We start from the raw sequence: 19,760 nt of genomic DNA, 5'->3' as shown, positions 1-19,760 counted from the left end.
ATATCGGAAACATCAGGCGGGATGGATGACCTCGCACAATCAAATCAGCATAATCAAATGAAATATCCCAATATGACATCAAAGCCAACTCCCACCGCTACAGCAACAGCAACACAATCAACAAGGATCAGCAAGTTCAATCCTAAATGTACCACTGCATTCTCACCGAAATATTGTAGTTAATGGCATCAAGTGAAAATATATTTTACTACTAATGGAGTAGGCTCAGTGAAGATCTGTGGTATTTAAATGTTGTGACCATGTAATCTATCTTCAGTCCGACTGATTCCCAGTGAAATGAGTATGCAGACTGCAACACCAATCTACATTATAGTGGTATGCTATGATTTAGCACTCCATTTTTGAATTGAGGCTGATAGCATCCAAAGTCATTATTTAAGCATCAGATTGTTTCTTTACACATCAATAACACAAAACACACTGAATCTCATTTGGGTGTAATAACTCAGGCTTTCATTTAAAACAGAAAACATTCTGTCACCACACCCAATAGAAATGAATCTTATCTAATGCAGCCATTTAACTTTAATGAAAGAGAACATTTCCAATAGAGTTTATATTTTACCATGTGGTTGTGAATGTGTAGTAATTGGAATGATATTAAACGCACATTTAAAAAAATCTCCCTTTCAATGCTTTTGCAATACATTTGAGAATCTGGGGAGCCTACCAACCCATACAATGTAAAATAAGACAACCCAGTCGTTTCTGTTTTTATATCAGAAAACATGGGATTCTACAAGCCATTCAGATTCGCATCCCCTTCCTCTGTAACATGCAGGCTCAATACAATACACCGCTCTCCGTCTGGGGATCTCCACCCATTGAGAACTACCTTTGCAAAAGTGTGCTATGTTTTACCTGCAAGCCAGTCGGAGTAGACTGGGCTATTTTGAGAGGAGGGCTTAAAGAGACAGGTGCTAAAATACAGCGTTTCAGACAGAGGTTGAATAAAGGTACAGTATATTCAGACAGTGTGAGAAAAATGTTAGCCTCATTTTGTCTTTCGCTCCATACAGTTTATTGAATTTTACATTCACAATGTGTTTCACATTGTACCGATACTGTTACAGTAAATAAAATTTAGCTAGTATCCCATGCAAGGCAAAAAAACAAAATCTTAACATAGAACTACACAAACATTTAAACTTGTCAGAATTATTACATCTTTCGTGACTTAGCCAAGGTTGTCCTGATCTCTTGTAACCGTATTATTACTGGATTTGTCCAAACATTTCACTGTAAGAACAATGAATCGTAACATGCAGTATACTGTACATTATGAAATATCCTCAGTATACGGTCGGGGAACACACACAGATCCTAACTTAATGTGGCACTGAATAAACATTTCAAAAACCTAGACGTGAAGAATAAAGTCTAAAGCCATCCTATATCCGGTTTCTTTAAACTATTCACATTTTATGTGAAGCTAAGCTTTAAAAAGCTGCATGGATATAGTCCCAGCTGTCCTATGAACAGCAATGGACCCCCAAAGTGTCCCCCAGACAGATGATGGATCACAGCACACAGCCCTGCTAACTCACACTTTTATGATGCTTGGTTCAGACTACACCATTTTTGCATCAGTCGGAAGACATTGAACTGTCAAATTCTGGTGGGGTGCCATTTATTTATTTTTATTTTAAAGATTTATTTCCCACAGAAGCTCCAAAGGATTCAGCCAAGTAAATTACTTTTGTCAAAGTTGTGATTAAACTGTCAAATTGCTTCCCACCACCAGCTGGCAAGCAATTGTATTACATAAGTAATTGTCAAAGGATTGTCAAGAGAGGAGTATATTGCTCCATGAGCTTCTGTCTTTCCATCAGGGTTTTACGTTCCCTGCTTTAGTTTAATGGCTTTGTTGTGTCTTAACTACATTGCAGCATGTAGCTCTCTGGGTTAAAGTCATGCTGTAGATACACAAGTAAAAATAATGTTGTATTGTTATTTTGGGAACACAGTTTTGAGAACAGGTTTTATATGTCTCTTTTGGTTTTGGTTTCCGTGACACCACTCTGTTATGCTTTCTTTTCATGGTTCGTAATAACAAAGGGGGCATATGTTATTTGTCACTTTTGATAGCTGATAATTTTTCTGATTAGAACTCATCAACCTTTAGATTCCTATATGTTCAAAAGTTATGGAAGATAAGTATAGACATGTGGAACATGCGTTACTGTTACACAATATAGGCATGAGTCATACCACCAATAATGTGAGCAACACAAAAGCTTACCCCCACACCACCACTTCCATCCTCAACATCCATACTCTCCTCTTCTTCATCACAGCGTATAAATGCAGTGCTATTTCAGTTGCACTTCTTGACAGCTAATTAAGCAGCCAGTGTGTGCTCCCCCAAAGTGATTGCTTATCCCTTGCTATGATTGTGAGGGGTTATACAGAAACAGTACTTCTAAAACTTGAATTGGCATTTTCATGTACAGTGTATACAATGTGAAGAATTGGTTTTGCTGGTGAAAGTGACATTCCAAGTCCCATTTCCAAGAATGTCAAAAGTGTATCCTCATCTCCGACTTATATTCCATAAACGGTACCTAGCTAACTTAGATTGTTAATTTGTGGATAGCTCAGTTTTTCACATCATAAAAAAAATATCCACATTTTCTATATCATTGAATAATACCATATTGTCCAGTTTTTAACATGTGGTAAAATGCGTGATAGTTCCTGTGTAATAATTGTGATTACAGTTGCTGGGCTGTAGGTGGATAATGACCCTTAATTAATGAGCCTCCTCAAGTTTTGCCTTTTGAAAGTGAGGTCATCATACCTGTAATGTTTAAGTGAGTGCAGATTAAATGAGGGATTTTGGAACAGATGTTAAAATGTCATTTCTGATGTGTTCCTCAGCAGGAACAGGTGTTACTGGGTCCGCTGGTAAATGGAGCCTGCATGCTGGGAGGAGAAGACGCGGCTGTTCATTTCCGTGACCAAATACCTAAAGCTTCGGGACCGGCTCCAACTCCTCAGGACCTGTACAGCCTGCCTGGAGCCGTGAGTTTGCACAATGTGTGACTGCACATTGTTATTTATTTGTTGATGCTCTGCAAATAACTCAGTGGTGAACAATGTTGGCAAATGCATTCATTAAACATGAGAATGCAACCATTTGGTTCAATGTTAAGCAAAACTGTCATTGTCAAATGAATGTGTGCTGTGTGCTTGGTTATAATAATAATAATAATAATAATAATAATGTATTTTATTAATATAGAGCACTTAAAGACATTTTACAGAGCTTTTAAAAAAGAAATCCATAGAATAAAAATCCAAACTAAAAAAAGACATTAATCAAAAGGCGATTTTTGACTAGTGATTCGAACATGGACAGATTGGTTAAGTCCCAGATGTGTTTGGGGACGGAGTTCCACAGGGAGGGGGCAGCTATGGAGAAGGCTCTGTCACCCCAGGTCCGATGCTTGGTCCTGATTGGTGGAGACAAGAGGTTGAGTTTATTAACTATTTGTTTGTCAGATTCTAAAATAGTTTGGCACATGAATCAAGATTTTCTGTGGAATTAATCAAGGGGAGTTTGAAGTGGCTCCAACATTAATCAACATTTCCTCGCCATTCAGTTTAATATGGTCCAACCCAAGCTAATCAGTAGCAGGCAATTCAGCCCCCTTAAGACTTCACACCTCAACTTTTATGCCATTTTTGAAAGATGAATTGACTTATCACTTCACACAATTAAAGGTCATGTAAAAGTGATGACTCACTTCAAAAATCAACATCCTGAAACCAAAAGATCCATCATAAGTAATCCTGTATTCATGGCAAAGGTCCACCTATGATTGTGCTCCTCAATATTTATAACTTCACCTCAACCTATTCCCACGTGACTCATTAGTCACAGAAATAATGATATGGCATAACAGAGCAATCAGTGTTGTGGGTGTGAGTGATGACTGTGGGTTAAGACATGCAAGCTGTGATGTAGTACATGTCTGAGCGGAGAAGGGTTGGTATTTGCAGTAGAGGCCAAAAAGATGCCCACCCTATCTCTGTTTTCTTTGTTCCCCCAAGGAAAACAAACCGCATCCTGCCACTGAGACTTAGACTCAGCATTCACCAAAGCCCTCTTTTTCTTAAATTAATTTTAGATGGCTGAGAAGTCATAACAGCCATGTTGGATGTTTAATCAAAGGTTTATCATCCTTACGCCAGGCTCATTACACTGGTGCAGAGACTGCAAAAATAAAGCGTGACTTAATCAAAACCAAGCAGACCTCCAGAATAATGGCTCCCCGCAGCTGAATAATGTTGAGCTGCGGGCCCCTGCCTGACTCTTTCCCATGTTATATGAAACAGTCAGGCAGGGGCTACAGTTGTACTTAACCTCATCAAGGACCATTTAGGTGATGGAGGACACCGATGCTGAGGCGAGGAGCTGCTAGGGGGTTGTTTGTTATTTTCCAATTCACACGATGAAATGAATCAGCAGTTTAAAGGTAATTACAGTAGTGCATTTTATTTTACGATGCATTCTTTATTCGTATTAAAAGAAGAGTTGTGTGTTCTTAACATTTTGGGATGCCTGGATTTCTTTAGAGGTTTTGGCCAGCAGCATGTGCTTCCTCCAACAACAAAAAAAACACCCCCCAACTAATTTATTTAATGACAAATCTGGAAAGCCTTGAGCGTTGCACAGAAATCCTAAAAAAAGCTTCAACAAAGTCTCCAACATATCCGTGCTCAGGTAATGCAAGATTCAGGTTTAAAGTTTGAGTAAAAGACAATTGCAGGGTTTTTGCTCTGGGGTTGAAATGTTCCCCCGAAAGCTTTTCCAAAGTGATGTGTAAGTGTCTGTTTCTTTAATGGGCTATGCCATGGGAATGTTTCCATGGTAACATGGCAAAGGCGCTAGTACAGCTCAATGCCACTCTCTGGGGAGCTTCTGCTTAGTGGAAAATGATGATAATAGTGCAGAGTGTTGGATAAAAATCAACTGGGGAAGACTAACCCCTTCATGGAAAGGAGACAACGTTCATCTTCTTCTGCGCAATCTTTTGCATTTGGCTTTTTTCTTTTTTTTTTTAAACCGGTTGCCTTCGTTACAATACTAAAGTATGTTCTGTATCCATTGCTTTCATTTTTGTAATTTCATACATCTTACTTTGACAGACAACAAAAGTAACTCTTCAAGAATAAGAGCACAGAGAGACACAGTGGTGCTGGTTTTAATATTTTCTGAGTTTGTACTATTACAGTTGTGAATAGTGCTCTTTAAGAACTTGTAGTGCCCTATATACAGGCCTTTTGGAGTGTCACCTGTTCTAAAATATGGTACTATACTATAATATGTGTTACATTTTAATTGTGTAAGCCTTCATTGCAGTTGGAAATCCAACATTTTTTAGTGGTCTTAGAAAGTAGCAGCCGCAGCCTGGGAATCTATTCGACCCGGTGACTCAGATATCAGATACCTGTTTCCACCCCACCGGCACTCTGTTGCTCTTTTCCCAGCGCTGATACGCGCGCACGTGTGCGTGTTGTTTAGTGTTAGATGTCGGATTCCAGCAGCTTAGAAAACACAGCGCTGTATTAGATCACAACGGTGCATAAATTACATGCACAGCGAGTATTAGGCGAGGAGAAATAACTGAAGACTGAAACTCTTTGGAGTTGAAAATGTCATATTAATTTCAAACACATTACCCCCTGCCGAAAGACTTAATGAAGAAGCCCATTAGAATGTCATACCTGCTTACTTGTGAATTTTGTAGAAAGTTTTTTTGATATGTCTGAGTCAATCACACAAAGTCTTTGTGATAAGGCACTGCTTAGTGAGCCTGAACCCTCAGTTCTACTCTGGGAGCACTTGGATATTTTATCCACGGCTGTGCTGTGAATAATTTCCAGGCAGAAATTCTTCTTTGGCAAGGCACTCTATTTTCCCTCTGCCAGCTTAAAGGTTTTGTCCTTGACGTCACTTTGCAAAGTGTGAGAAACTGATATGAAAGAAAGACTTGAATGTGTGTTTTAAGTGGAGCCCGGGCTGCTTTTTGTAGACCCTGCACAAAAAGAGACTGACCGGGTGAGGCAGAAAATGCAGCCAAGTAATATTCTCATAACTTTTAAACAGAAGACAAAGCCCTTTTTACTTTTCGTATAAGCTTCCTTTTCTGTTAAATATGAATGTTATTCTACGTTGTATGGAATTACTCTGTTTAAAGGGGTATTTCTGCAATTTGCACTTTCTTTAAGTCAGAAGACATGCAGCAGATTTAGGGTGGGTTGGGGTGGGGGTGGGGGGGTGTTTTGGGGGGTTGATTTTTAGCCCATAGTAACGGTCAAACTCAAACACTGGATGCATATGGATTTCCCATAATGCAACTTGAGCTCCTGGTAACTGTTTTGCATTACACCTAAGGCCAAATTTGTGTGTGAAACTGGTGGAGGGCCCCTTTTAATAAAATGCTAAAATTCATAATGTTACAACAGATTAATTTATTTGTTCCTCCATTAATTTCTATATAAGTGTATGTAAGAGGAGTGTGCCAGTGGGCAGTGTAGACAGCTGGACTAATATACTGACTATTGTGTATGATACTGCTTGAAACATATAATGAACATAACATTTTTGTCCAATATTTGTGTGGAGTTGTTGACACAGCTGGCCTACTTGTATTTAAACTCGATCAGATTTTTTTTTTTTTTATTGTCAGCATTCTTTGAGGGGAGTTTGTCTCTCTGTACACGCGGAGCATTTCATGTCCTCCTCTGACACATTGCGGGAACGCTGGGACAAACACCGGATGAGTGACTAAGAAAACAATTCCCTTGGATATGCCTGTTGTCTCGCTCTTCCTGTCTCGCACGGTCTTTCTGTGTCTCTTCGGGGTTGAATCACATTTCTCTTGCTTCCCTCCAATGTGTCTCTGTCATTTATAGGTGCACAGGCACATGCGCACATACACACAAACATACGCTCACTTCTCTGAAACAACCACACATGCACACACACAATTTGACAAATCCCCCCTTCTGCCAAAAATTCGATAAATAAATGCATTGTCTCGTCACTTTCTGCTGTCGGCATCAGCCTGTCTAAATTGTCTGAGGAGGCAGTGGAGTTTGAAATTGAGTTCAGAACTGTATGCTGTGTGAAGGGGCACAAGATGAGCGTATGTTTGCTTATCTATTCATATTGCAGCAGCATTCAGTAGCGGTTCTGCAAGAAAGGGTCAGTTAAACACGGTGAGGTGTTGTTGGTGGAAATTAAAGAGAGTTTAAAGGAAAAGTCTTAGGCAGTGGCATTTTGCCCTTGCAAAGGGAGCAATAGGTTATTCATCTCAGGGGTAAATGAAGCTTTAAAGTGAAATTGTGCAGTTACAGTGAGTCCTGTGCGTTTCTTATTTCTCCAGTCCCTGCGTGCTGTGTACCAGGACGACTTCTTTTTGACAGTCACTATCATTGTTCTAAATGCCATCTATGCTGAAGCTTAGTAGTTGCATACAAAGCAAAAGGGTAATTTTACTTGAATCACTAGGTAGTGATTGAATAACTTCACAGTGATTTGCTCTCTCCTATTTCTGAAAAGATTAATTTCTTTCCCAAAGCCAAAGAGTTCATGCGAGAATAATAGCACCTGCCCACACTAATTTGCCAAGAACAAATGATTTTGCTTGAGAATGTAACTTTTGTGCCGCTTTCCTGAGATTTAATCAGAGGTATTATGCAAACCTTCCCTTCCTCAGCTCTTTTCTTGCCATTCTGTGATGAATGTGTTGTTACCAGATGATGTATGTTTATAGATTGCTGTGGATAACTGCTGTTTTGAAGAGTTATAGCTTCCCCTCACATCACAGAAAGTGCCTCTATGCGAAAATCATTTAGGGATTTCTGGTTTGTCTCTCAATTGAGCACAACAAATGATAAATGTGCATTTGTTTAAAAAATTTAAAAAAACAACAACTATACATCCATCCCTAAACTTTCTTTCCAGACTTTTTGACAAGGCTTTTTGAATGTCAGTCCCCACTACAGACTCTGGCAGTCTGTGGAAAAATGATTCACGTAATACATTTTTTTATATTAGCAGTGGTGGAAGTGTCCTTCACTGTCACCAGAATCTCTAGTATGGGGGTCGTCCTTTTTCAACTTTTTTTTATTTTAGAGTGACAGAAATTGTAATGGCAGCATAAATCCTATCAGTCTTTGCATTCTCAGCATTACCTGGAAGAACTGTCCAGAGGTCCTCTGATAGCATAGCCTCATCCATTCATCAATCTGCAATGTGAATGCATTTCATTCAGACATGTAGGAAATACAGCAGTAGGTGACCACTTTATTTGACTTGTAATCCCTCTTCTATGTTGAAATATATAGTGCCAAGAAATATACAGTTTATATGTGTGTGTATATATATATATAAAAACCTTTGTGGTACCATATCTGAAGTCTCTTTCCTGCCTTGGTACAGAATTACAGCCACTAGACCCAGTCCCACAATGAGCTTTCCTTAGTATTTGCCATTTCTGTAGCAATTGAGGAGGGGCGGCAAGGTGGAGGGTGTGGGTGTAGCCTTGTTCAACTGCCACTTTGCTTGTTTTAAAGCCATCATGTCTGTCTTTCATGGGTGGGCCAAATTTTCTGGGTTGGCAAAGCATAGAAAGGGGAGGTAACCTTGCTCCTTGTGACCTCATAAGGGTCAATATTCCAGATCGGCCCATCTGAGCTTTCATTTTCTCAAAGGCAGAGCAGGATTCCAAGGGCTTGGTTTACACTCATTACCATTTCTAGCCACTAGGGGAGCGTAGGCAGGCTGGGCAAACTCATATTAATGTTTAAAAAAAGAACTTGTGAAGTGACATTTTCATGCCATGGGACGTTTTAAAAACATTGCCTCATGGTATTAAACTCCACAGGATATCTAATACTAATAGTAGTGTAATCTGATTGTATCTACTTCATTGCGTTTAGATTTATATGTAGTCCTTTTGAAGTATGTCTTGTCACATGTGTGCGAAAAAGAAATCTCATTTTATATTAAAAACAGTACCTTAAGGTCAGATTGGCCATTATCTACTTTTAAGCATCTGCACTCATTAACTGAGTAAATATACAATTAATGCGGCATTTGGCCTTGTCTTAAATTTTTACAGAGCTACCATCTTCTATTGCCACATTACAATTATGCATGCAAACTATCAAACAGATTTAATTTTATGCTATAGAAGTCGTTTGCCCTTTTCCTGAAATGCTAAGTTGTTTTAATGTGGTTAATGATGTAATTAGTTGTTCTAGGGAGAAAAAAAAAACACAACATCCAGGGATCTAATGCTTTCACATTGAATGGAGAACGTATTCATCATGGCTGGCTCGAGGCTTGCTTTTGAGGCGTGAACTTGAAAAGTGCAAAGCACATAATGAACACAATTACGAAGCGCTGCTGTTGGGGGATGCTCTTTAAACATAAACTTTGATTGATCGGGTCTGTTTACATGCTATGCTGTTATTTGTAAGAAAATGCCATCAGTTTGACAGCAAATCCCTGCCTGTAAATGTCACACTCTACAAATCGATTGTCAATGTTCACTTTAACCCTTTGGTTTTTGTTTAAACTTGACTACATTCTTCAGTTAGACATAACTGTGCAGACTAGTGCTGAATGAGTGTCAATAGGCTGGATTATCCATACATTCTTTTCAACCACTTAAGTGTTGCTTTTCACCTAGCCTGCTAAATTTAAAGTCCAGTCTGTATTCCTTCTTATTTCTTTGAGTCTCTGAGACAATGCCATTATGTTAGTTACAGCTGGCAACTCCCTTGAAGTTTATTGGAATCAATATTTCAGGGCTGAATGGCAAGCTTGTCCTTAAACAAAAATAATTGTCCTTGACAACTTGAACAAGCGTTAGAGGTTTGCCCTCCTCAGAGCCCATTAAAAGGTTTTTAATGAGGGGAGAGTGGCATGCAGCAGCAGACCCCCCACTAGCTTTTGATACAATGCACTGTCACCTCATTAAATCCTGATGACGTTCAGCGGTATTCCCGGACAGTTGTGAGACCCATGTGTTACTCAGCGGACGCTCAGTAGCCATGGGGGCACCGCCCGGGGGCTGCGGGTACCAGCTGGACATGGCACCACAGCTTGGCCCGAGACAGTGATAATGGCCTCCCTGCTTCTTGTTCCCATCACATGCTTTGTCACTTTAAACTGCTCTGTGATGTCCTTTGTGGGCTGTCATGGATTGTGCAATAAAGAGAGGTGTGGAGGCAATCCAAATACAATAGTTAGCAAGCTGGGAAGTTTGCTAGGGAGGCCTGCCTCTTGGTGGGAAACCTCAGGCTGGGTAGATTGTGCTAGACTGTCACTGGCTAATGCTTCCATACCTGTTGTGTTCCAAAAACAGTAAATTAACCCATTGTTATTAAATGTATTTTGAACTAATTCTTTTACTCTGTTAGCTCAAAATACCATAACAACTCACGAGTTGTAGGCGAGCCGACGCGGGCTTGCAATGTTTCAGACTGTCTGCTCGACCTAATTGCATACATACTACTACATTTATACATCAAACCTACAGTAGGCCAAGCTAGGCTACGTGCAGAACATTATATGTTATATCAGAAGTGAAAGAATGGCTTTTGTTGTGGATTTTTTTTAGCCTGAGCTCAAGGAGAGGCTTCACACTCTTGTTTGCGACAGATCCACTCCTAACCCGCTGATTCACGCAATTGACTTCCACAACTCAATAGTCATCGAGAACTTGTGAGTTCACGAGTGAATCCCAGGGTCTGCGAGCTTCTGGCTCTGAGTCTGCGTGTCGTGAAGTTCCTATAACCTGCCTCGGACTCTCTCTGCTCACAAAGTTGCTTGAGTTGACTTGTGGAGTTGTGGTTTCTTACAAAATTGAAAGGCACAAAGCTTTTGGAAATTAAGATGGCTAGGACTAGTAGTGGCTAATGTTGCAAGGGGTTTGTGTGTGGAGTTGTCATTTTACATTGAGGACTCGAATGATCTACGTTAATAATACTAGAGTCTCGCAATTCATGAGTCAATTTAAAGACTCTGGTGAAAGCTCTGAGTGAATCAAGACTCAAACAGGTTTAAGAGGAGTAAGTAAGTACTGTTAAGGGGTAAAGTCAGCGTTATGTTTGAGCTGTTGTGGAGTTTTGACTCGTATGAACTAGCGCTATCGTCAGCTAGCTCACTATAAATTTTTCGGTCTGATGTGCACACACGCAAATGTTTATGTCGTCAAGGAGGTTTAATCAGAACTGCACACACTGCTATACATAACTTGCAGTCAGTTGACACTCGGTTTTACACACAAGGATACATTCAATTAACCTTGACGTTTTAAAGCACGGTTAATAGTCAAAGTTAGTTAACCGCTGCATCCCTTGTTACGGAGAGATTATTTAGTTGCAATTAATGTTTTGCTCAAACAGAAAATCCTTCATTAACATACACAATTGCATCTACAAGAACAAGTTACAGATGCATCGTTGCATTTCAAGTGTTGCATGCGGTAACTTAGCTTGGACGTATTGTCGGCTAAACCGGGTAAAGGTATCACTGTCACTGTGTCATGAGACAAAGTATTAAGAGTTTGTTTTAGCAACCAACGTAGAAATAACTAAGGTTAATATTAGAGGTGGGAATCGCCAAAGGCCCTTAATGTATATCATACCCCTATACCCTTAGGCCTGATATCATCCCGATTCTTATGTTTTATTCTTATGCATTCTTATGCGATATATTGCTATTTTATTATTTATCAAAGGATGTTTCCAAAAGGACACTTTGTCAACAAAGATTTGTTTTATCTAAAAAGATACATTTCTCTTTGTTCATCCCACTTTAATTTTATTGCTGCAAAATGGGATTGTCAAGAAGACATACTGACCAACACATGAAAAATAAAAGATCAAGGTGTGGCGCCTGTGGATTGATACAGTATTGCTACGGAAAATATCAATCAATACGATGCTGTATCGATTTTTTTTCCCCACCACCCCTAGTTAATATAGCGCATGTCAGGCAAGATTAGATGAAATTAGATTATACTTTATTCATCCCACAACGGGGAAATTTCCTTATTACAGCAGCAGCTTTTTCTTCAATAACTGCAAAAATCAAAAGCACACAAACAGGTAAACACACAAGAAATACAGGCAAACAATAGAGAGTGATTATATGGTAGACGGAAAGTAAGCGAAATGGCGTCAAATAAAAGTATTTTAAATTGCGGTTGCCATGATACGAGAAACAATATTGCGGTGTAAGTGACGTTAAAAGGCAAAGGCACTAATAAAGGTTATGTAAAAATAGCGGCAGTCTCGTTTGCTGTTACATGTCATTAAAGACCAGTATATGTAAAATGACGACTTCTCAGAAACATAATAACAATGTAACAAATAGTAATTTTAAAGTAGTAAGAACATTGAAAATGTTTTGAGAAGGGAATTTAATATGGTGTTAGCGCCAGTTATCACAAGTTCCAAAATTGAAAAACTACAGGCAATATGAATTAAATGTTAGATAAACTACTTCAACATGAACTACAAGTGAACCACGGCTTAAAAAACGGATTTCTTTCTAAATATGACTGACTATGACTATGAATATGATTGACAAATTCAATTTGTCAAATTGAATTGAATTTTGTCAAATTCTCTATTTTGTCTTGCTTTCCTCCAAATATATTATTTTCCAGCGGAAAGGCATTGGATAAGTTGTCTGGGGAAAGAAAGCATTTTGGTCTGCTTGCTTTGTATTTGGGTTTAGTAAATAATATAATGTTGTTTTTGTTTGAAATATGTAAAGTGCCCTAGCTCCTCGAATTTAGACATTCTCAGCCTTAAGCAGAGCCATCGCTGAAAACAAGCATGAGCAAATCATGTCACCGTTCTGAGCCTATATTGTTTTTCAATTTGAATTAGTGCCTAAATGAAGCATTATAATACATGCACACAACCTCTTGGTTTAGTATCCAAGCCCTTTCTACAGTTGCTGTTCATTTAATCACATTGAAGCATGGTTTATACAGAATAATAAAAGAAAGGGGGAGACTAATTTTTAACAGCTTTCATTTTTCATTTGACTCAACCAGGAGGTATAATTGTGGGCTGTTTGTATTTTCTATGCATGCTGAATATTATACCATTGAATGTCTTGAGACACTCGAGACTAAGCAGCACCATAATATAGACATGATAGAAATAAAATGTCTTTAACCCTCACACTATATATTTTTCAATACAGCAATAACATATTAGCACTGTTTGTCTTTGTAGTTTTACACAGCCACAGGTTGTATAAATGGGAATTTCACATGTTGTGTTAAAGTGCAGAGGGAAGTTGAAGCATCCCTCCGGAACGAAAACCTCCAGTTCTTTGAGTTATGGAGGCGGAAATCTACACCGCACACTGCTGCAGAAATTCCCATAAAGGAATATTTGGGTGGGATTTGAGTGGCCGTATTCCCTCCCTGCTTATAACGGTTTGCATCACTCGTTTTTTTTACAACTTGTATCATGTTATATTGGCTCAGTTTTACTGATCTTGAGTTTTTCTAAGAGAAATAGTCAATAGGCATTCCCAGTTCTAATTTAAAATTTTCTTGCAAATTGTATGCGCTGCAGCTGGACAACGGGGGTCTGTCTGTGTGCATGTTTGTGCTGTGAATGATAGACACCAGGTCTTAATGACACTACAGATCATTTTAGTTTCATTTTGGAGAGGAAAACATGAGTCTAAGAGACTTTCCAAGTTCTCTTTTACTGTTCCTCAACCTGTGCATTAGTTTTAAAAAAGGTTTATGTTCATATACACAGATGGTGGAACTTTGCACTTTTATCATGATGCACAATACCCACAATATATTATTGAGACGGTATCACAGAGGTGGAGAGATCCCTGAGGTGTCTCCAAACTAAAGGGATCGCAGACAACAGACCCTATTTTTTTTATCTTACACATAGGTACATTGTGGTACATTTGATATCACACTGTTAAACATTAAAATGCCAAGCCACCCTGCCTTCTCTTCCTCTCCCAAGGTGAAACGTATGCCCCACAGAAGACAAAGTAGGGCAAGCCTTATAAAGTACTGAGGAATTTCAGAAGGCAATATGCTATTAAATGGAACGTGTGTCTGTCAGTAAAACCATTTGTTGCATTTATGGTCTTAAGTTGATCCTTTAAAGTCAACATGATTTTATGTTTGAGTGTGCGCTATTTTTCCCTAAATACATGGCATTAATGCAGGAGTTTCATGCAGAGGCTTTTACAAACGGGAAGATGGTCAGTACTGAGAAGGTGTGAGGTGCAAGGAATAGGTGGAATAGGTGGAGTCAACAGTGCACCAAGGAAAGCAAATTAATTTGTATTGTACCTTTCAAACACAGCCAATTTAAAGGACCTTGCATAAGTCAATGAATTTAAAAAAGGGACATGTGACAAAAGTCATATTTGTAGTTCTTCTGCACATACATCTAATGGTTCTGGAGTTCCTACCAACCCACACAAACTTTGAAATAGTTTAGATTTGGCTCTTCTTCTTATGTCACATTCCGGCTTGTTAGAAAATAGCGTACTGGCCCCTGTCTGAGTATCTCCACCCAAAAAAAAGCAGACTGGGCTTTTACGGAGGGGGGCCTCAGGAGATAGGCGCTAAAACCGAGCAATCAGACAGAGGGGGAATACAGGTATTTTTAGACAGGCAGTATGAAAAAAGCAATTTATTTCTTGAACATTAAACCTTGTAAACATGTTCTAGTAGAAACCCAAAATACTATAAATAGTATAAACCTGAAAAGGAGTAAATGGCTCTGACTGGCTAGCTAATTATCCAGAGGGATGTATTTAATATAGATAGGGGTTATAGCATTGCATGTAACTAACACTATATATTATTAATGCTCCTTCAGTAAGTTATATGTTGACCACCTTTTAACTTGATATGGCAAACTTGTTAGCATGGACGTGGAGGCTTTGTTTGGAGTTGTTTTTGAGTCCACCTAATGAATGTTACTTGAAAATTCATTCTTCTTTTAGCTCCGTTTTTGGTCTCCACCAATATCTGAGGTAAAAATGTGGCTCTTTAGCTGATAAATGATCCGCTATGTTCACCAGCTAGTTCCTAACTTTGTCTGTCTGTGGTTTGGTGCTGGCCAGGTAGTGTACAGTGGCTTTTTTGCAACAACAAAATAGCTAAAAACTGCAACTTCTCTCTGCACTCATTATATGAGCAACCTTTTTTACATTATATGGAGATATTTAATCCATTTTTAGTATAGAAATAATTATTATACTTTTAATAACTCTCTTTTTGTGGGTAATATACTTCGGACACTATTCTATCTTTTTGAAACTTTTGTGCCTCATTTTTATTTAAAACACCCCTATTTAGAGCAATATTCATCAGGTTAGCAGCTTCCACAATTGATATTGACTTAATTTGAATCCTTTTCCACATAGTGTTTGTTCTTTTGTCCTTCATGTGTAACAGCAGTGAAATTCATATGCTTGTGTATTGGCTTAGTTTGTAATGATTTCTCAATGACCATGAAACACATTAATTTTGAATACAGCTTTCACAAGAGAGTTGAGTCTGTGAGCTGTCCTCTGCCAAATTTTCCCGTTCACTTGTATGAAACTGTCTCCAACAGCCACTTTGGCATTTGTTTTAGCATTGACATATGACTCCTTTTTTATTTTTCATTAATGCTTTTCAGTCATCTGGACAAACACAGAAGAAGCAATTGTTCGAAGCATTCTGCAGGCCCACTTGACGCTGATAGATTAGACTATTATTACTGTCTGCCAAAAATACTGCTTGTTTTCCTTAAGAAGCTCCAAACCACCATATGCCTACATTTGCCAGTGAGAAACTAAAATCGCTTTGTCCATACTAGGAGAGATCCATAATTAATATTGTGAATTTCATTTGATATCTGTAACTTGGCTGATAACCTGTTCCTGGCTGCTGGGGATTTGATGAGCCCCCTGCCCTCTTGTCAAGTGGAACAGACTGTAAAGGCAGAGAGATGTACCCCAGGGACCAATGAACAGCTAAACACATGACATGAATCTGAGCAAGAGTTCCAATGAACTTTCCTTGAACTAGAGAAGACCGGTGATCCATGGCCATAGTGCTCTTCTCTTCTTTCTCTCCTTTTTTTCCCTCGACTATAACTTCTCTTTCTGCTCCTGCACACAGTTTTCACTCCTGCCATCCCCTCCTCTCTCTCCCATTGCAGCTGACCAGGAGAGTTGCCAGGTCATTGGTTTGATTTATCCACTCTGCTTCCACAGTAAGCAACAATAGACCACATAAAATGAAGATTCACCAACCTCTTAAAACACGGTTTAGATTTTGGCCTGGAGTTTCAGATTTGCCGGTATTACACAATGTCTTTGAGACCTGTATTTTCAACAAGCCTTTAAATGTTTGTAGTACTCTCTATAGGGCAAGCGCACACACAAATATCTTGTTGCTTTTAAGTGAGAACCGAGTAGTCTGTCATGTAATATTTGTTTCAAAGGTGTGACACTATGTGCACAGACATGTTAAAGCCCTGGATAACAGTATCTGCATTGCAGAGGTACAACATTTACAGTGGTCTGAATATCTTACTATTTGTCGTTGTTTTTTTTTTACACGGCACAATCCTCATCAGTTCAGCCAGCCATTTTCCATAAGCGCGTAAACAATTCAGATGTATCTGTGCCTCACTGTGCACGTCTGTGTATCACCAACAGGGGGCAGTGTAGGAGTTTATAACAATGCCACCTCTTTCTTTCTAGAGACAGCCACAGCCTGTCTGGCAAACAAAGGAGTGAAGAGGCATTGATTTACATACATCAGCGGTGTCTTTAAAATACTTTTTAAACACTGTCTGTCTGCTTTAATTTCAGTTGCCTTCTTTATAAGAAAGAGACAGAAATGGGTTTTTCCGCTGTTGAAATATAGGACACAACTGTCGTCGTAATGGAATGAGCACAGTCCAATACTTAATAAAATGAACCAAACATCCCCCCAAATTGGTTTTAAAACATATTGCTAAAACAACTCATGCTTTAAAACACTATTACATAATCTACTGTTATAACAAAGTATTTGGGAAAAAAAAGTTTCTTGAATGTCTTCCAAAATGCTCAAACAGCAGACCCTTTGGCCAGTAGACTGTGAAGATTACAGGTTTTTACAGTAGTTTGCCTTGAGGCCAATGTGCTCTTCTGCCAGCAAACCTGTAAAAGAGTGGATGCCCGCTGTCAAGATCTGCCCCGTCCGTTGTCCATGTTTACGTTCCATACTTTGAATTCATCAGTTCTAAAATGAAACCTAAACCATCCGAACACAATGACACTGACAGGCCTGTATTGATTTCTGATGGTAAAGTGAAGCCCGTTGCAGCATCGGACAGATCATGTATTGCCTACTGGTTTTAATGTAGCAAAAATAGCAACTAGGCATTCTGGAGTGAAACGTTCTATGCATGTTGTTGTAATCGCTTGTCTTGCCTGTTTTGACTTTTGCATCAGCTACTATGGGTCTCAACCTTTTAATGACAAGAGCTTTACATATCTATGTTCTGCTCCACCTCTGTTTATTTTCTTCCCAACAATAATAACTATTTACAGATTGCATTGAGTGATTTATAACTTTCATCAACCTCTGTTGGCAACCAAGGAATTGGCAACAATAGTGACACGCCTCTGGCATAGCTTTATGGAGGTTAAAGATGGGCCGTAATATAATAGTGACACTTTAACAATGGAACAAAGAAGCTAGCAAATTTGAGCAGAGATCCAATCGAAACATTTAGGGTATATAGTAATACTACTTTGTCACTATTTAGGAGTCTATGATGAAGCAATTTGGAAATTGTTGGTACTGATCAATAACCCAAAGCCCTGTTTTTTTTTTTTTTTTTTTTGCCTTGACTGATATTTACATTTCTGTGAATCTCTCTGGTCTCAGTTTTGACTGATTTGGATGCCCTCTGGACGTGGTCTTGATTTGGTATCGATCGAACCTAGTTGCACCTTGCACGTCACTTAGGCAGACGTCTTGGCTGCAGCCCTGGATGATTTGTTGGCATGAGAGATCTACACCTGTCAGTGCTAATATTTAATGGAAGCAGTCCCTCAGGGTGAAAGTGTCATAATTGTTTGCAAGTCCCCAAGTGCTTCCCAGTTTGCTGAATCCAAAGAGCAAAACCCAAGAGAAATGTTGGACTGGTGTGATATTTGCTCATAATACTGCCTTACAGGCCCAAACAGGGATGCTTAATGATGAGTAATGAATAGGGAAGTATTACCTTATCGCCTGACAATGCATTCAGCCTTGCATGTACTGGAAGCTCACTGCAAGTATTAATCAAAACATTAATCATAATATTATGGACTGAGTATTGAGTCAAGTTTTTAGAATGCCTCAGCAGGCACCTTATCCATTAACTGCCCATTACAGATATAATTGTTCTTATTTTGGTGTCAAGTAACTTTAGTTATCTACAAATAATCCATTGGGCACATTAAGCTGCAAACCAAGAGAAGTCTTTCATTATTCGAAGGCTTTTTCATTGTCACACTGAGATTTCTATACTCTTACTTTTAAACCTAGACACTCCGAATTCCTAGTGCATAGTTCAGAGTACATTTTTGTATTGAAAGGGTTGGTTATTGACAGACACTTAAAAGAACCACCATTAGTTACGTTTCCTTAAAAAGGACCTCTTGTAGCTATGAAATATATAATAATATAGTGTTAGAAGTAAAGGCGTAAGGGTTCTCCTGTGCTTTGTTCCGGCTGCGCTCCGGTTTTGTTCCGTCATCCACCGCACGCCGCACCACACCGGGAGCATCTCAGAGGGGAGCGTCTGGCTGCTGGACTTGCAGATTGTATTGTCTCTACAAGTACTTTACAGAACAATCAAGTTTTTTTTGTTTTTGTTTTTTTAAATTTCACAGAACAGATGAAGACATGAAAGGGGAGAGAGAGGGGGAATGACATGCAGCAATGGGCTGCAGGTCGGAGTCGAACCCGCGGCTGCTGCGTACCCCCTAATCCTAACCCTAACCCTTTTTCTGTGAGGGTGTGGGTAAAAAAGAAACAACTATGGAATTAGTGAAACTTCTAAATTCAGACAAGCCAGTACAGCATGTGTCCCTTTCACAATTGGTGTTATGTCTAGACCAAACTTCATCGCTGTAATAGTGTAAGGTGAACAACATAATGTTGCTTAAAATAAACAGCGTATTACCTGTGATGTAAATATATTCCATGGAAATGAATTAGCTGGTTGCAATGAAAAGAAGTGACTTCTTAAGAGGAATTCTTTTTTTATTTTTTTATTTTTAAAGGATCCCCTGAACACTTATGCCCAGCTTTGCATTTTCTTAATTTTTTTATTTGAAATCGTTACTGGTCTGTTAGTCACCAGTAAACAATTATTCTCCGTAATTGGGATTAGACTTGTAGCTTTCTCCAAGCATTTTGTTTACATAAGGTTTCATCAGCCATCTACTGGCAGAATGCCTGATATAAAAATGAAACTACAGCAGAGTGAAACTGTAGGGAGGGAGTGTTGGATATGGACAGGCTGGAGCATCGTTTCTTCTGACATCCTGAAGCCACAGGAAGCTTTATTTGGGGGGATTAAGGCCACACTATCCCTTATCTGTAGTGCTGAGTCCCCCCCTTCAGCCTGCTGGTACTTACAGATGAGATCTGGACCTTGTTGCCTCT

General features: G+C 39.1%; 1 long non-coding RNA gene across 1 annotated transcript in view; it reads left to right on the top strand.

Annotated features, from left to right (window-relative positions):
* Positions 1 to 2,905: 2,905 nt before the first annotated feature.
* The window catches only part of LOC117934957, an 89,820-nt gene continuing 72,965 nt past the window's right edge, over positions 2,906 to 19,760 (top strand). Inside the window, exon 1 of the long non-coding RNA XR_004654633.1 lies at positions 2,906 to 3,045. This is a non-coding gene — a long non-coding RNA (uncharacterized LOC117934957). The remainder of the gene's footprint in view (positions 3,046 to 19,760) is intronic.

The sequence above is a fragment of the Etheostoma cragini genome, chromosome 19 (genome assembly GCF_013103735.1).
Source record: "Etheostoma cragini isolate CJK2018 chromosome 19, CSU_Ecrag_1.0, whole genome shotgun sequence".
Lineage (NCBI taxonomy): Eukaryota > Metazoa > Chordata > Actinopteri > Perciformes > Percidae > Etheostoma > Etheostoma cragini.
Note: the sequence above shows the minus strand (reverse complement) of the source record. Positions and strands in the feature narration are given on the sequence as shown.